Source organism: Mesoplodon mirus (genome assembly GCF_964341445.2).
Source record: "Mesoplodon mirus genome assembly, chromosome: 7".
In the NCBI taxonomy this organism is placed as follows: domain Eukaryota; kingdom Metazoa; phylum Chordata; class Mammalia; order Artiodactyla; family Ziphiidae; genus Mesoplodon; species Mesoplodon mirus.
In genome coordinates, this window is record NC_138983.1 from 14,855,034 (window position 1) to 14,871,508 (window position 16,475).

The window sequence follows — 16,475 nt, forward strand, 5'->3', positions numbered from 1 at the left end:
AATCTCCACAATATTCCTATGAGATAAATATTGTTCTTTTGCAATTTTCCAGAAGAGACTGAGACTTGGGGAAGTTAGGAACTTGTCACACAGCTAGGGTGTGGTGGGTGGCCCGGATTTGAAGCAGGTCAGCCCGACTCCAGAAGTGCCTCTCTAACCACTGCTCTCCACTGCCTCCTCTTACTCTCCAGGAGCTTCTAGTTTCCCAGAGAAGCCAAGCACATATAAGTAGTCCCCTCATTTCCTTCCAGTGAGTCACTTCATCAAAAACAGGGGATTAATTAGGAGGAGGTAAGGAGAGACAAGTGTTCCAGACAAAAGGATCGTGCAAAGGTCCTGGGGCTGGAAGAAGTGTGGTGAATTGGACAAGCTGAGAGAAAGGCTGCATGAGGCACAGGGAATGAGAGGGAGCTGGTGTGAGGCAGGCAGGTCTCAGGTGTCAGCATTCCTCCTGTTTAGAATAGCTACACCCCAACCCTGTTCTAATTTTTTCCACTGCACTTTTTTTTTTCTTTTCTTTTCTTTTTTTTTTTTTGCGGTACATGGGCCTCTCACTGCTGTGGCCTCTCCCGTTGCGGAGCACAGGCTCCGGACGCACAGGCTCAGCAGCCACGGCTCACAGGCCTAGCCGCTCCGCGGCATGTGGGATCTTCCCGGACCGCGCACGAACCCATGTCCCCTGCATCGGCAGGCGGACTCTCAACCACTGCGCCACCAGGGAAGCCCTTTTTTTTTCTTGTTGGCACACCATGTGGCATGCGGGATCTTAGTTCCCCGACCAGGGATCGAACCATGTACCCCCTGCAGTGGAAACGCAGAGTCCTAACCACTGGACAGCCAGGGAATTCCCTCCATTGCATGTTTTTTTTTTTTTTTTTTTTTTGCGGTACGTGGGCCTCTCACTGTTGTGGCCTCTCCCGTTGCGGAGCACAGGCTCCCTACGGGCAGGCTCAGCGGCCATGGCTCACGGGCCCAGCCGCTCCGCGGCATGTGGGATCTTCCCGGACCGGGGCACGAACCCATGTCCCCTGCATCGGCAGGCGGACTCTCAGCCACTGCGCCACCAGGGAAGCCCCCATTGCACTTTTGATCAACTGATACACTCTACGTTTATTTTCTGTCCCCCTGCCTTCTTCTAGAGTGTGAGCTTCATGAAAGCAGGGACCACATTTGTTTTGTTTATTTCTGTGTGCCCAGTGCCTAGGACACTGTCTGGCAGTGTAGAAGGCATTCAATATATTTATTGAATTAACCAATGAAGTAATTAGTTAGTTATAATACTAGCCTGTTTTTGGTAAATGCCTGAAGAATTTACAGCCATCAGGTGTTATAGCAGTTAGAAGACCAAAAACATTTCAAACCAGGGGATTATCAGAGAGGTTTCCAAAAGGAGGTCTGCCTATGAAGGATGGCTAAGCTAATATATATATTTAGGAGGCAATGGTAGGGGGAAGGGATAGGATGGTAACGGTCCAGCAGGCTGCTTGGCATGCCTCCCAGCCTCCGCCAGCCTCCTTGGATGTGGGCCTCTGTGCTATATTCACACATCATCTAAGTGGGTTGTGAAACACAGACACTAGCTACCAAGGGATGCTATGGTTTCTCCTTCCTTGGAGATCTTTAAAAATAGGAATAAGAGATCAACTGTCCTAAATTCTTTAGGAAGGGAAGCACTGGCATTGTTGGCTCCTACAGTGTATCAGGCAGTTTAACTTTGTCATCTGATACAAGCATCTCAAGAACCTGTGAGGCTGGCACTATTATTATTATCCCCATTTTATAGATGAGGAAACTGAGGCTCAGGGAAGGTTAGTCCAAGGTCACACACCTGGTACAAGATGTGAATCTCTGACTGCAGAGGCTGCAGTCTTCCCACTACCCTCGGGCCCTGAGGCACTCTCTTCTAGGCTGTCTTTTCAGGGCTTACGCATTCTGTATTAGAATAGCACATGGTGCTACTTAAGGTTGACTTGTGATAATTGAGATGGCAAAAGTGACTCCTGTCACGTGACTGAATGCTATTGATTTTAGGCAGCATTTCTTTGAGGCAGGAGCTTGGACCAGACAACCCATTCAAGCCTCCCCTTCAGTGCTGTTCTAGTTACAAAGAGTGCTGTGAGTACCAGTAACAGCTTTTTAGTCTAGGGGAATATGGATTAATCGCTGAATTAAACACTGGGTTCCCCATGTGGAGGTGTAGTTACATTAGTGCAGTGATGTATTGCCACACCCTGTAGGTAGAGAGACATGGAAGTAAGTGTGTAAGAATTTTACAGGGAAGAAGAAGATGGCAGGGAAAGTGAAAGTTGGGACTTGGAAGGCACATGAACTTGACCCCTTATGCATGCCCTTTGAGAAGTGACATGAGGCTTTGACATCAGACAGCCCTGGGTTCAAATCCTTGCTCTGCCATTTCCTAGCTGGGCAGTCTGGGGCGAGTCAGATATTTCTCTGATAGTCATCATTCTTTAGTTGTGTACGATAGAAACCAACTCGGGCTGCCATGAGCAGGGAAGGGTCACAGAATGGACAGAAAAGCCCCAGCCCCTGACCTCAGAAAGGGCCAATGGCTGACCTCTTCAGAGTGTCCAGCAGCGCTGGCCTGAGCATTACTCCATGCAGGCCGAGGATTACAGGAGAGCCCTGTGTCCCGCACCTCTGGGCAGGAGGGCAGGGTACATTGGCTGTCAGTTTCATCAGTGAGGGAGGGGAGTTCCCTGAAGCAGAATCAGGGCAGAAACTTTGGATAGTCACTACTGCTTCTGAGCCTCAGTTTATTCACCTGTAAAATGGGGATAATGATACCTGCCTTGCAGAGGTTTATTATAAGGATTCAAGTTAATATAAGTGAACTGGCTTCCACAAAAAACTTCCAGTAAACAGTAGTTATTGTTATAATATAGTCAAATCTTTATTATCCCTTTTGCAGATGGTCTTTGGTAACTTATTTATTTGTCAATTCCAGGCTGCATCTTTTTTAAAAAAGGAACATATCCCTCCATAGCTAAAATAATATTGATATCATAGTTAAAACAATTAACAATAATTCCTTTATATCATCTAATATGTCAAAATTTTTTTGCAGTACTTAAATCTAGCCTGACGACTGCTTGTCCCAGCATGGTCTCTCTGTGGGCTAATGGCGGATAAGCTTATTTTAATATTCACCTAAGCCAAACAGAATTGGAAAGGTACATTTGTTAGAGGAAAAAAAAATGATGGACTGTATTTCAAGACTAAATAGAGTTGATCTGGGATTTCCCTCTGTTTTGGTGTATTCAGGTCACCACTCCCCCTCATTAGTACCGGCTGTATTTAACACTGCCACAGTTAATGAAAGCTTTAGTAGTTAAACACGTACATGAAATTCCCTATTACTCCAGGGTGCATGTCTCAGTCTTCTGGTGCGATTCAACAAATATTTATTGAGTGCCTACTATATGCAAGAGATTTCTCATTATAACCATTCTTGTGGAGTTCTTGAGCCAAACTTAAGGTTTTTTTTGTTTTTTTTTCTAGTAAATTTTATACATCGGAAGCCAGATTTGGCTGTCTAAAGTGGGAGAGAAGGAGAATTACTTGTCTATGAATTTTAAGATCTACTAAAAGGAGCCCTCCTGGTTCCCTTGGGGACAAACATTTCGTAATATAAATGTTTAAAAATCAACCAAGATTAAAAAAAAAAAAGGTTAGCCTGTTTGTTTCTTCTCACCCAGTGACGCTTTTTCTACCAAAGAAAAGAAGGGTCTTCTGCTAAATCTAGGAAACCACAGCCTTTGTGGTTTTGTTGAAGCAGGGAAAGACAGCAATTCCCAACCTGGAGTCTTCCCCAAAGACTGCCGTTTCCAGTTCCTTGAGCCAGAAATTGCTGCTTTCAAGACAGCAAAAGGAGAAAGAAAAGTTCTGAGCCAGGGTTAAAGAGGTACAGAATATAGTGTTTTATAAGACCAGATGTGAGCAATGATGTGGGGAAAATGGGCCCTCTTAGAAGCCGCTGGCAGGAGTGTAAATAGATACAAGCTTTCTGGAGGGCAATTTGGAAGTACTATCAAAAGGCTTAAAAGTGATCGTACTCTTGGAATTGATCCCAAGGCAATAACTAGGGCTGTACTCAAAGATTTATCCATAGGAACAGTCATTGCAATATTGTTTAGAATAGTGGAAAATTGGAAATAATCTAAATGCCCAATCATAGGGGACTGACTTAGGTTGGTTCAGTAACTTATAGGGCGTCCATTCATGATGGAATATTGTTCAGGCATTAGAAATAATGTTGTACCCTGGGATAAACCATAATGGAAAAGAACATAAAAAAGGATGTATATATATACATATATATATATATATATATATATATATCTGAGTCACTTTGCTGTACAGCAGAAATTAACATGACATTATAAATCAACTATACTTCAATAAAAAAAAAGAAAGAATATTGTAGAACTGGAGCTCCCAGGATCCATGGTTCAGGGAGTCTGAAATTATATGCAAAATTGTGTGTGTGTGTGTGTGTGTGTGCACATTTTGGGTGAAAGGGAGAATTTTTATGGACTCTCAAATAGGTGCATGACCCAAGAGAGTAAAAAAAGCACCATTGTAGAAAATATTTAAAACAGAAAGATATTGACAACATATTATTAGGTGAATGAATGAAGGATAGGTTAAAAACAAATATAATATGATCTTATTTTTTTAAAAAAATGTTTGTGTGTGTGTAGGAAAAAGATTAAAATGTTATCCACCAAAATGATAATCATGGTTATCTCAGAATGGTAGGATTATAGGTGATTTTTTCTTTTTTTTTTTGTTGTTGAATTTTCTAAAATTGTTACCATGAGTATACATTACTATTATATTTCTTAAAAGCACTTCTTAAAAAACGTAAGGGTATGGACCCTACAATCTAGAACTACAGTGCCTGGGTCCTGACTTACCAGCTGAAATGTCTACAGTAAGCTTCTTAACTTCTCTAGGCCTCAGTTTCTCCATCTGTAAAATGGGGATGATAATAGTTCATATTAATAATTGTAAAACACCAGGGCCTGGCCTGAGGTAAGTGCTCAGTGAAGGTTGGTTATTGTTAACAAAACAAAAGTGAGGCAGTGTGGTATGTGCATGAGCTTTGGAGATGCATAGGCTTGGGTTTGAACCCAGGTTCACGGCTCTTTAGCTAGTGATCCCCTTATATGAGCCTTACTTTTCCCATCTGTAAAATGGACACAATAATATCTACCTTGAAATCAGCTAGTCTGATTTCAACACTAGAGAAATACATGTGCCTAATGTATAGTAAGGGCTCAAAAAATGATAGGAATGTTCCAACTAAAGTAGAGTGTATCCTCTGGGAATTGACAATCAATGTTTAAAGAACTAATCCTTTTGCTTTTTTTTTCACACCTTAACACAAATGACTCCTCATTTACCTCATGCTAAAAGCACTGCAATGAAGAGGCTGGCCTAGCACAGGGCTTCAAAAACTAACATTCCACCTGTCTAGCTAATATTGCCACTGTGATTACTAATAAGTGTTACCTCTGGAGTTATTATCATTTTTTAAAGGCTGACATTATTTTTCTTTCTTTTTTTAAACTGAAGTGTAGTTGTCTTACAATATTTTATTAGTTTCAGGTGTACAACATAGTGATTTGATATTTTTATAGATTCGTACCATACAAAGTTATTACAATATTATTGACTATGTTTCCTGTGCTGTACATTATGTCCCTGTTACTTATTTATTTTGGAGTTATTACTATGTACTGGTCCTAGGGTGAATCATTCTTGTTTTTTTCTGTTCCTACTCTATTATCTCCTATTTCCAGAACTGAGCTACTGACGACAAAAAAATATTGCTTATATATAAAAGAGGAGTTATTAGAGTTGACTAGAGCTTGGCCATCCTCTTCTTTCAATTTCCTTGTGTGTCCCGAACCCCACCTCCACAAATTATCTAACTAAGATATTACCTTGCTGAGGACCATCATCTCTTCTGAAATTTTGTGGGATTTTGGTATTTGCTAAATATTTAATATGTGCTTGGCACTGTGTGAAGTCATTGTCATATGTCATCTTGTCTAGGCTATAGGCTGAATCTTCACTTGCCCTCATACTCCACATCCAATCCACTGGCAATTCTGTTGGCTCTTCTTTCAAGATAAATCCATAATCCAACTACTTCTCCGTACCTCCACAGCTACTACTTTTGCCAAACCACCCTTGATTCTTACCTGAATTAAAAAAAAATAGACTTGATTTTTTAGAGCATTTTTACATTCACAGCGAAATTGAGTGGAAGGTTCAGAGGTGTCCCCTATACCCTCTGCCTGCCCCTAGCCTCCTGCATTATTAACATCCCTCACCAGAGGGGTACATTTGTGACAATCAGTGAACCTACACTGATACATCATTATCACCCCGAATCCATAGTCTATATTAGAGTTCACTCTTGGAGGTGTATATTCTGTGGATTTTGACAAATGTATAATGACATGTCTGCCATTAGAATATCATACAGAATAATTTCACTGCCCTAAAAAAATGCTCTGTGCTCCGTCTATTCCTCCCTTCCTCCTCCAACTCATGGCAATCACTGATCATTTTGTTTTCTCCATAGTTTTGCCTTTTCCAGAATGTCATATAGTTGGATTCATATAGTATGTAGCCTTTTCAAATTGGCTTCTCTCACTTAGTAATATGCATTGAAAGTTCCTCCATGTCTTTTCATGGCTTGATAGATCATTTCTTTTTAGTGCTAAATAATATTCCATTGTCTGAGTGTATCACAGTTTATCCACTCACCTACTGAAGAGCATCTTGGTTGTTTCCAAGTTTTGGCAATTTTGGATAAAGCTGCTCTAAACATCTGTGTGCAGGTTTTTGTGTGAATGTTTTCAACTCCTTTGGGTAAATACCAAGTACCATGACTCTTGGACCATATGTTAAGAGTATGTTTAGCTTTTTAAGAAAGTGGCAAACTATCTTCCAGAGTGGCTGAACCAATTTTCATTCCCACCAGCAAAGGATGGGAGTTCCAGTTGCTCCACATCCTCAGCAGCATTTGCTGTTGTCAGTATTCTGGATTTTGGCTATTCTAATAGATGTGCAGTGGAATCTTATTATTGTTTTAATTTGCATTTCTTTTCTTTTTTATTTATTTAATTAATTTATTTTTGGCTGCATTGAGTCTTCATTGCTGCACACGGGCTTTCTCTAGTTGCGGTGAGCGGGGGCTACTCTTTGTTGCAGTGCACAGGCTTCTCATTGTGGTGGCTTCTCTTGTTGTGGAACATGGCTGTAGGCACGCTGGCTTCAGTAGTTGTGGCACGTGGGCTCAGTAGTTGTGGCACGTGGGCACTAGAGCGCAGGCTCAGTAGTTGTGGCACACGGGCTTAGTTGCTCCGTGGCATGTGGGATCTTCCCGGACCAGGGCTCGAACCTGTGTCCCCAGCATTGGCAGATGGATTCTTAACCACTGTGCCACCAGGGAAGCCCTTGCATTTCTGTAATGACATATAATGTGGATATTTTTTTCATGTGGTCATTGCCCTTCATATATATCTTCTTTGGGGAGATGTCTGTCAAAGTCTTTGGCCTGTTTTTTAATCTGGTTGTTCATCTTCTTATTGTTGAGTTTTAAGAGCTCTTTGTATATTTTGGATAACAGTCTTTATCAGATACATGTTTTGCAAATATGTTCTCCCAGTGTGTGACATGTCTTCTCATTCTCTTCACAGTGTCTTTCACAGAGCAGAAGCTTTTAATTTTAATGAAGTCTAGCTAATCAATTATTTCTTTCCTGATCATGCCTTTGGTGTTGTATCTAAAAAATCATTGCCAAAGCCAAGATTATCAAGGTTTTCTCCTTTGTTATCTTCTAGGAATTTTATAGTTTTGCACCTTTTACATTTAGATCTATGATTCATTCTTTCAAGTGTCCTTAGCTACTTATGATCCATTTTGAGATTATCTTTGTGAAAGGTGTAAGGTCTGTGTCTAGATTTTTTTTTTTTTTGCATGTGGATGTCCAGTTGTACCAGCATCATTTGTTGAAAAGACTATCTTTTCTCCATTGTATTGCCTTTGCTCCTTTGTCAAAGATCAGTTGACTACATTTATGTTGGTCTATTTCTTGGCTCTCGATTCTGTTCTCATATATGTACCTCATATAAATCTTGTACATATTATATTAGATTTATACCTAATTATTTCATTTTGTGTGGTGCTAACATAAATTGTACTGTATTTATTTATTTATTTTTATTTGGCTGTGTTGGGTCTCAGTTGTGGCATGCGGGATCTTCGTTGAGGCATGTGGGATCTTTCATTGTGGCAAGTGGGCTTCTCTGTAGTTGTGGTGTGCAGGCTCCAGAGCGCGCGAGCTCAGCAGCTGTGGTGCATGGGCTTAGTTGCCCTGTGGCATGTGAGATCTTAGTTCCCTGACCAGGGGTTGAACCCGTGTCCCCTGCATTGGAAGGTGAATTCTTAACCACTGGACCACCAGGGAAGTCCCAATGGTATTGTATTTTTTGTGTGTGTGTGTGGTACGCGGGCCTCTCACTGTTGTGGCCTCTCCCGTTGCGGAGCACAGGCTCCGGACGCACAGGCTCAGCGACCATGGCTCATGGGCCTAGCCGCTCCACGGCATGTGGGATCTTCCCGGACCGGGGCACGAACCCATGTCCCCAGCATCGGCAGGCGGACTCTCAACCACTGCACCACCAGGGAAGCCCCAGTATTGTATTTTTAATTTCAAATTCTGCTTGTTCATTGCTAGTATATTGGAAAGTGATTGACTTTTGTATATTAACCTTGTATCCTGCAAACTTGCTATAATCCCTTATTAGTTCCAGGAGTTTTTTGGTTGAATCTTTCCGATTCTTTTTATAGACAATCATGTCATATATGAACAAAGAGAGTTTTATTTCTTCCTTCCCAATCTGTGTACCTTTTATTTCCTTTTCTTGTCTTATTGCATTAGTTAGGACTTCCAAGATGATGTTGAGAAGGAATGGTGAGAAGGGATATCCTTGCCTTGTTCCTGATCTTAGTGGGAAAGCTTCCAGTTTCTTACCATTTATGTATAATATTAACTGTAATTTTTTGTAGATGTTCTTTACCAAATTGAGGAAATTACCCTCTATTTCTAGTTTGCTGAGAGTTTTTATCATGAATGAGTGTTTCATTGTGTCAGATACTTTTTCCTCATCTATTGGTATGGTTATGTGATTTTTCTTCTTTGGCTTGATGTGATGGATTACATTAATTGATTTTCAAATGTTGAACCAGCCTCCCAAACTTGGGGTGAATCCCACTTGGTCATGGTGTATAATTCTTTCTATACATTGTTGGAATAGCTTTGCTAATATTTTGTTGAGGATTTTTGCACCTATGTTCATGAGAGATACTGGTCTGTAGTTTTCTTATAATGTCTTTGTCTGGTTTTGATATTAGGGTACTGGTAATGCTAACCTCAAAGAATGAGTTAGGAAGTACTCCCTCTGCTTCTATACTCTGAAAGAGACGGTACAGAATTAGTATAATTTCTTTCTTAAATTTTTAGTAGAATTCACCAGTGAACCCATCTGGGCCTAGTGCTTTCTGTTTTGGAGGATTATTAATTATTGATTCAATTTCTCTAATTTACATAGGCCTATTCAGATCATCTATTTCTTCTTGTATGACTTTTGGCAGACTGTGTCTTTTAAATAACTGGGTCATTTCATCTAGGTTATCAAATTTGTGGGCATAGAGTTGTTCATACTATTCTTTGATTATTCTCTTAATGTCCATGGGATCTGTAGTAATGTTGTCTCTTTCATTTCTTTTTTTAAAAAATTAATTAATTATTTTTTATTTTTTGTTGCATTGGGTCTTTGTTATTGCGCATGGGCTTTCTCTAGTTGCAGCGAGCGGGGGCTACTCTTTGTTGTGGTGCATGGGCTTCTCATTGCTGTGGCTTCTCTTGTTGTGGAGCACGGGCTCTAGGCACGCAGGCTTCAGTAGTTGTGGCATGCAGGCTCAGTAATTGTGGCTCGTGGGCTCTAGAGTGCAGGCTCAGTAGTTGTGGAGCATGGGCTTAGTTGCTCTGTGACATGTGGGATCTTCCCAGACCAGGGATCGAACCTGTGTCCCCTGCCTTGGCAGGCAGATTCTTAACCACTGTGCCACCAGGGAAGCCCTCTTTCATTTCTGACATTAGTAATTTATGTCCTTTCTTTTTTACTTAGCCCAGTAAAGGCTTATCAATTTTATGTATCTTTTCAAAGAACCAACTTTTGGTTTTGTTGGGGTTTTTTTTCTATTGATTACCTCTTTCAATTGCATTGATTTCTGCTCTAATTTTTATAGTTTTTTTTTTCTTCTGCTTACTTTGGATTTAATTTCTCTTCTCTTTCTAGTTTCCTAAGGTGAATGTTCAGATGACTGACTTTTCTTTTTGTAATATACACATTCAATGCTATCAATTTCCTTTTAATCACTGCTTTTGCTGTATCCCACATATTTTAATAAGTTGTGTTTTCATTTTTATTTAGTAAAATATTTAAAATTTTTTTCTTGAAATTTCTCCTTTGACTTATGTATTATTTAGAAGTGTGCTGTTTAATCTCCAAGTATTTGGGGCTTGTCCAGTTATCTTTCCGTTATTGATTTCTAGTTTAATTCTGTTGTGGTCTAAGAGCAGACATTGTATGATTTCTATTGTTTTAAATTTAATGTGTGTTTTATGGCCCAGAATGTGGTCCATCTTCGTGAATGTTCCATGTGGACTTGAGAAGAATATGCATTCTGCTGTTGTTGGATGAAGCAGCCTATAGACGTAAATTATATCTGGTTGATTGATGGCCCTATTGAATTCAACTATGTCCTTACTGATTCTCTACCTGCTGGATCTGTTTATTTCTGATAGAGGGGTGTTGGAGTCTCCAACTGTAATAGTGGGTTCATCTTTTTCTCCTTGCAGTTCTGTCACTTTCTGCTTCTCATGTTTTGACACTCTATTGTTAGGAGCCTATACATTAAGGATTGATATGTCTTCCTGGAGAATTAACCTCTTTATCATTATGTAATACTCCTCTTTATCTCTGATAACTTTCCTTGCTCTGAAGTCTTTTCTGTGTGAATTAATACAGCTACTCCTGCTTTCTTTTGATTAGTGTTAACATGATATATCTTTCTCCATCCATTTACTTTGCTCTATGTTTGTCTTTCTATTTAAAGTAGGTTTCTTGTAGACAACCTGGAGTTGGGTCTTGTTTTTTTGATCCACTCTGACAATCTCTGTTTTTTAATTGGTTTATTTAGACCACTGATGTTTAAATTCTAAAGTGATTATTGGTATAGTCGGATTAATAGCTACCGTATTTGTTACCTTTTGCTATTCATTGCCCTTGTTCTTTATTCCTGTTTTTGTCTTCTATTCCTTTTCTTCCTTTTGTGGTTTTAACTGAGCATTTTATGTGATTCCATTTTCTCTCCTTTCTTAACATATCAGTTATAATTCCTTTTTTATTCTTTTTAGTCATTACACCAGAGTTTGCAATATATATTTACAGCTAATCCAATTCCACTTTCAAATAACACTATACTACTTCATGGGTAGTGCAAGTACCTTATAATAACAAAATAATCCTATTTCCTCCTTCCTGTCCCTTTTATCATTGCTATCATTCCTTTCACTTATAAGTAAGCATGTGCACACACACACACACACACACATATTGAATACATGGTTACTATTATTATTTTGAACAGTTCTCTGTTAGCTCAATTAAGAATAATAAAAGTAAAAGTTTTTATTATACCTTCACTTCTTCCTTCTCCGTTGCTTTTCCTTTCTTTATGTAAATGAAAGTTTTTGACCTATATAATTTTCCTTCTCTCTAAAGAACTTTTAGCATTTCTTTCAAGGCACATCTACTAGCAACAAACTCTCTCATTTTTTGTTTGTCTGAGAAAGTCTTTATTTCTTCTTTACTCTTGAAGGATAATTTCACAGGGGACAGAATTCGACGGTGGTGGTTTTATTTCTCCCAGCACTTTAAATATTTCACCCTGCTCTCTACTTACTTGTATGGTTTCTTAAGAGAAGTCAGATGTATTTCTTATCTTTGCTCCTCTATGATAAGGTAATTTTTTCTTCTGGCTTCTTTTAAGATTTTTTCCTTTATCTTTGATTTTATGCATTTTGAATATATGTCTAGGTGTAGTTTTTTTTTGGAGGTGGGGCGCATTTATCCTGCTTGGTGTCCTCTGAACTTCTTGGATCTGTGGTTTGGTGTCTGACATTAATTTGGGGAAATTCTTGGTCATTTATGCTTCAGATATTTTTTCTGTTTCTTTCTCTCTTTTTTTCTCCTTCTGGTATTCCCATTAAGTGTATGTTATACCTTTTGTAGTTGTCCCACAGTTCTCGGTATTCTTGGGTATTCTGTTCTGATTTTTTTTTTCAGTCTTTTTTCTCTTTACTTTTCAATTTTGGAAGTTTCTATTGAGATAGCCACAGGCTCAGTGACTCTTTCCTCAGCCATGTGTGGTCTATTAATGAGCCCATCAATGGCATTCTTCATTTCTGTTACTGTGTTTTTGATCTCTGGCATTTCTTTTTGAGTCATTCTTTTTATTTATTTATTTTTGGCTGCATTGGGTCTTTGTGGCTGTGCGTGGGCTTTCTCTAGTTGTGGCGAGATGGGGCTACTCTTTGTTGTGCGTGGGCTTCTCATTGCGGTGGCTTCTCTTGTTGGAGAGCATGGGCTCTAGGCTTGTGGGCTTCAGTAGTTGTGGTACGTGGGCTCAGTAGTTGTGGCTTGAGGGCTCTAGAGCACAGGCTCAGTAGCTGTGGCACACGGGCTTAGTTGCTCTGTGGCACATGCGATCTTCCTGGACCAGGGATTGAATCCATGTCCCCTGCACTGGCAGGCGGATTCTAAACCACTGCACCACCAGGGAAGTCCCTTGATTCATTCTTATAACTCCCATCTCTCTGTTTACATTACCCATCTGTTCTTGCATGCTGTCTACTTCATCCATTAGAATCCATAGCATATTAATCATAGTTGTCTTGAATTCCCAGTGTGATAATTTCATCATCTCTGCCATCTCTGAGTCCGGTTTTGATGTGTGTTCTGTCTCTTCAAGACAAGTGTTTTTTTGCCTTTTGATATGCCTTATAATTTTTTCTTATTAGAAGGACATGCTCTACTGGGTAAAAGGAACTGCAGTAAACAGGCCTTTAGTAATGTAGAGTAAGGTATTGGGGGAAGAAAGCATTCTGTAGTCCCATGATGAGGTTGCAGTCTTACAGTGAGTCTGTACCCCTGGACTGTGAATTTCACAAGTGCTTCTCAGCCTCTCACCCCACACCCCACCCCCAGCTTAGATGGGAGAGGATGAGGAGAGAGGGCTGGAGCTGGGTATTTCCCTTTCTCCATGTGGATTATGCTCTGGAAACTGCCCAATAGTTTAGACTCTTGTGAAATAGTTTCTCTTGAGGGCAAGCCTTGTTAAGAAGAACAGAATACTCTGGTATATTTCAAAATGGTTCCTTTTCTTTTACCCAAGCCAGAAGCTGGAGGGGTTTTTCTCCAATATTCACCATGAGAACACGGTTGAGTCCCTGGAGGTAAAACTCACAAAAGTGTGGGCACCTCTCCATGACTGGGTCTTCTGGAGTTTTTAACTCTCAGACTTGTGCACACTGAGCCTCAAGAAATTTGTCAATTACAGTTCAGGTTTTCCTGCCCGGGCACTGCTTCCCACAGATGTTTCTGCTCGTGGTCTCTGCTCTAAGTGGTGATTCAATGTATTGGCCTGGTTGGCTGTCCAAATTTGTGGGGGCAGCAGTTTGCCTCGAGACCTCACTTCTTTGATGAATCTAAACTGTTTTTTCAGTTTTTCAGCCTTTTACTTGTTGTTAGGACAAAGTGATAACTCCCAAGCTCCTTACAGCTGGACCAGAAACTAGAAGTCTCACCTGGATTTTTGCTATAGCCTGCTAACTGGTTTCCCTCTTCTGCCCGCACTTAAACATAGCAGCTCAAATGAGACTTTAAAATATACATTAGAATATGTTACTTTCCTGTTCAAAACCCTTCAGTGGCTCCCCATCTCCTTCAGAGTAAAAGCCAAAGGACTGTACCTACCAGTCCTAGGCATCTGCCCTGTCTTCAACACTCTTCCCTGATCTCCATCTTCTCTCCAGTTATAAGGTCTCCTCCGGCCATCCTGGCTGCCTTGTTATTCCTTGAACTTTCCATGTGTGCTCTCACCACCAGACCTTTGCACTTGCTGTTCCCCCTGCTTGGAATAATCTTCCCCCAGGCACCTGCCTAGCACAGTCCTTTGCTTCTCTCAACTCTTGGTTCAAATGTCACCATCACATCAAGTGTCACCACTGGATTGTCACCTAATCACACTATAGATTATAGTAACTCTTCCCCAGTCACCCCAATGGCTTCCTTCTCTGCTTTATTTTTTCCATAGCATTTATTATTATCTGATATACCATATATTTTACCTTTTTTGGTTCTTTATTTACTTTCTTCTTCCACTAGAAAGTAAAGGCCATGAGGGCAGCAGGGGTTTGTCATCTATATTGTTCACCATTATATCATCAGTGCCTAAAATAATACCTGGCATATAATAAGTCCTCAATAAATATTTGTTTAATGGATTATTACTGTACTCATATAGATGAGGCAAGGGATGGGACTAGAGTTCAAACTCAGGTCTTCATGACTCAAATCTCGTGCTCTGAATGAATATGCTACATTGCCACTGTGTTGAATATTGAATATCTGATGCGTTCTTGCAAATGGCTATTTCCTACACTCTGGCAGTTTTCTATTTCTTGACTCTCGCTGGAGTTGATTTTTCTGAGTTAGTAAGAACTCTCTATGAACTGCATCCTAATATTTCCTCAAGATCATTGCATTGCAAAATAGGCTGAAATAAGACTGCCCACTGCATTACCTGCAGAGCTCTCTCCTTCATCTCGCTTCACTGCAGCCTATCTGCCAGCTAAGGTCAGAACTGCACTGCTTCTGGCCAAATGCAATCTCAGGTTAAGTAGTCAATGTGACGTGATCTGCAAAGTAAGTTAGAAAAACCCAAACGACCAATAACAGTCCCTCAAGTTTGCATGTTTAACAGCCTTCGAAGTGCCTTCAAGCACACTATCATTTTTTAAAATAAATTTATTTATTTATTTATTATTGGCTGCGTTGGGTCTTCATTGCTGCATGCCAGCTTTCTCTAGTCGCAGTGAGTCGGGGCTACTCTTTGTTGTGGTGCATGTGCATCTTATTGCGTTGGCTTCTCTTGTTGCAGAGCATGGGCTCTAGGGTATGCAGGATTCAGTAGCTGTGGCGCACAGGCTTAGTTGCTCTGTGGCATGTGGGACCTTCCTGGACTAGGGCTCAAACCCATGTCTCCTGGATTGGCAGGAGGATTCTTAACCGTTGTGCCGTGCCACCGGGGAAGCTGCACTGTCTATTTTGATGCTTATAATGACCTGCTGGATAGATCACTGCCTACCCCATTGCTTAGATGAAGAAACAGAGGTCACAATTAGTAGCAGTGCTGGGACTAGAATATGGGTCTTCTGATCCAAAAAGCCCAAATTCTCCTGAAACTGAGCTTCCTTCCACTGATTTCAATCCTGCCTATCATGAGCTTTAGTTTACAGTTCTACCAACTTTTCATACACAGCACTCGGAATCTTGGTAGACAAGTAAATTGTGCAAGTGGGGAGAGACTGGGGGTGTTTTGAACGCATGTAGTTTTTGGTTGCCCAACATTCTGCTCCCTTCTTTTGATAAGAGCCCCAATTTCTGTTTTGGACAATTGCTTCTGCTCCAATCTCAGTTGCGTTGTCAATCAAGGTGGCAAAGGAGAGGGCATTTTACTCAAGCCAAGCCAATCAGATTCAAGGACTTAGGATCTTAACCAAAATGGCAGAAGGACAACGTAGCATTGTGCAAGAAGCAGCCCTATCAAGATGGTTGATTAGCTCCTATCCCAGGATGTCGTGGCTGTCATTGTTCCCAACTCTTCCAGCCTCATTCTCAGCTGTCTCTGGATTCTGTGAACTGGCCCCACCCTCCCAATACATCCCCTTGCTTAAGTTAGCCAAAGTTTGTTTCTGTTGCTTGCAACCAAAGACTCCTGCCTGGAGTAGGGAAGAATCATGGGAAGGCTATCCTCCTTTAGCAAGACTGGAGCCCTTTTCTGTCAAGATGAGCTGGGGTGAGTGAGTGGACTGTGGTGCTCTTCTTGATCAGTGGGTCAGTGTGTGCCAGCCTGCTGCCTTCTTTCTTGGGACCTCACAACCTGGATAGATGTGGGACCTGGTAAGGCTCTTAAGAAAATGAAAGGTCAGGTTGAGAAGGATGTGGGTGGAATGGGGCTTTGGGATACCCCTCAAGGACTGGAGAAGGTGAGAACAAGGAGACTCAGGGTGTCTTTACACAGCTGCA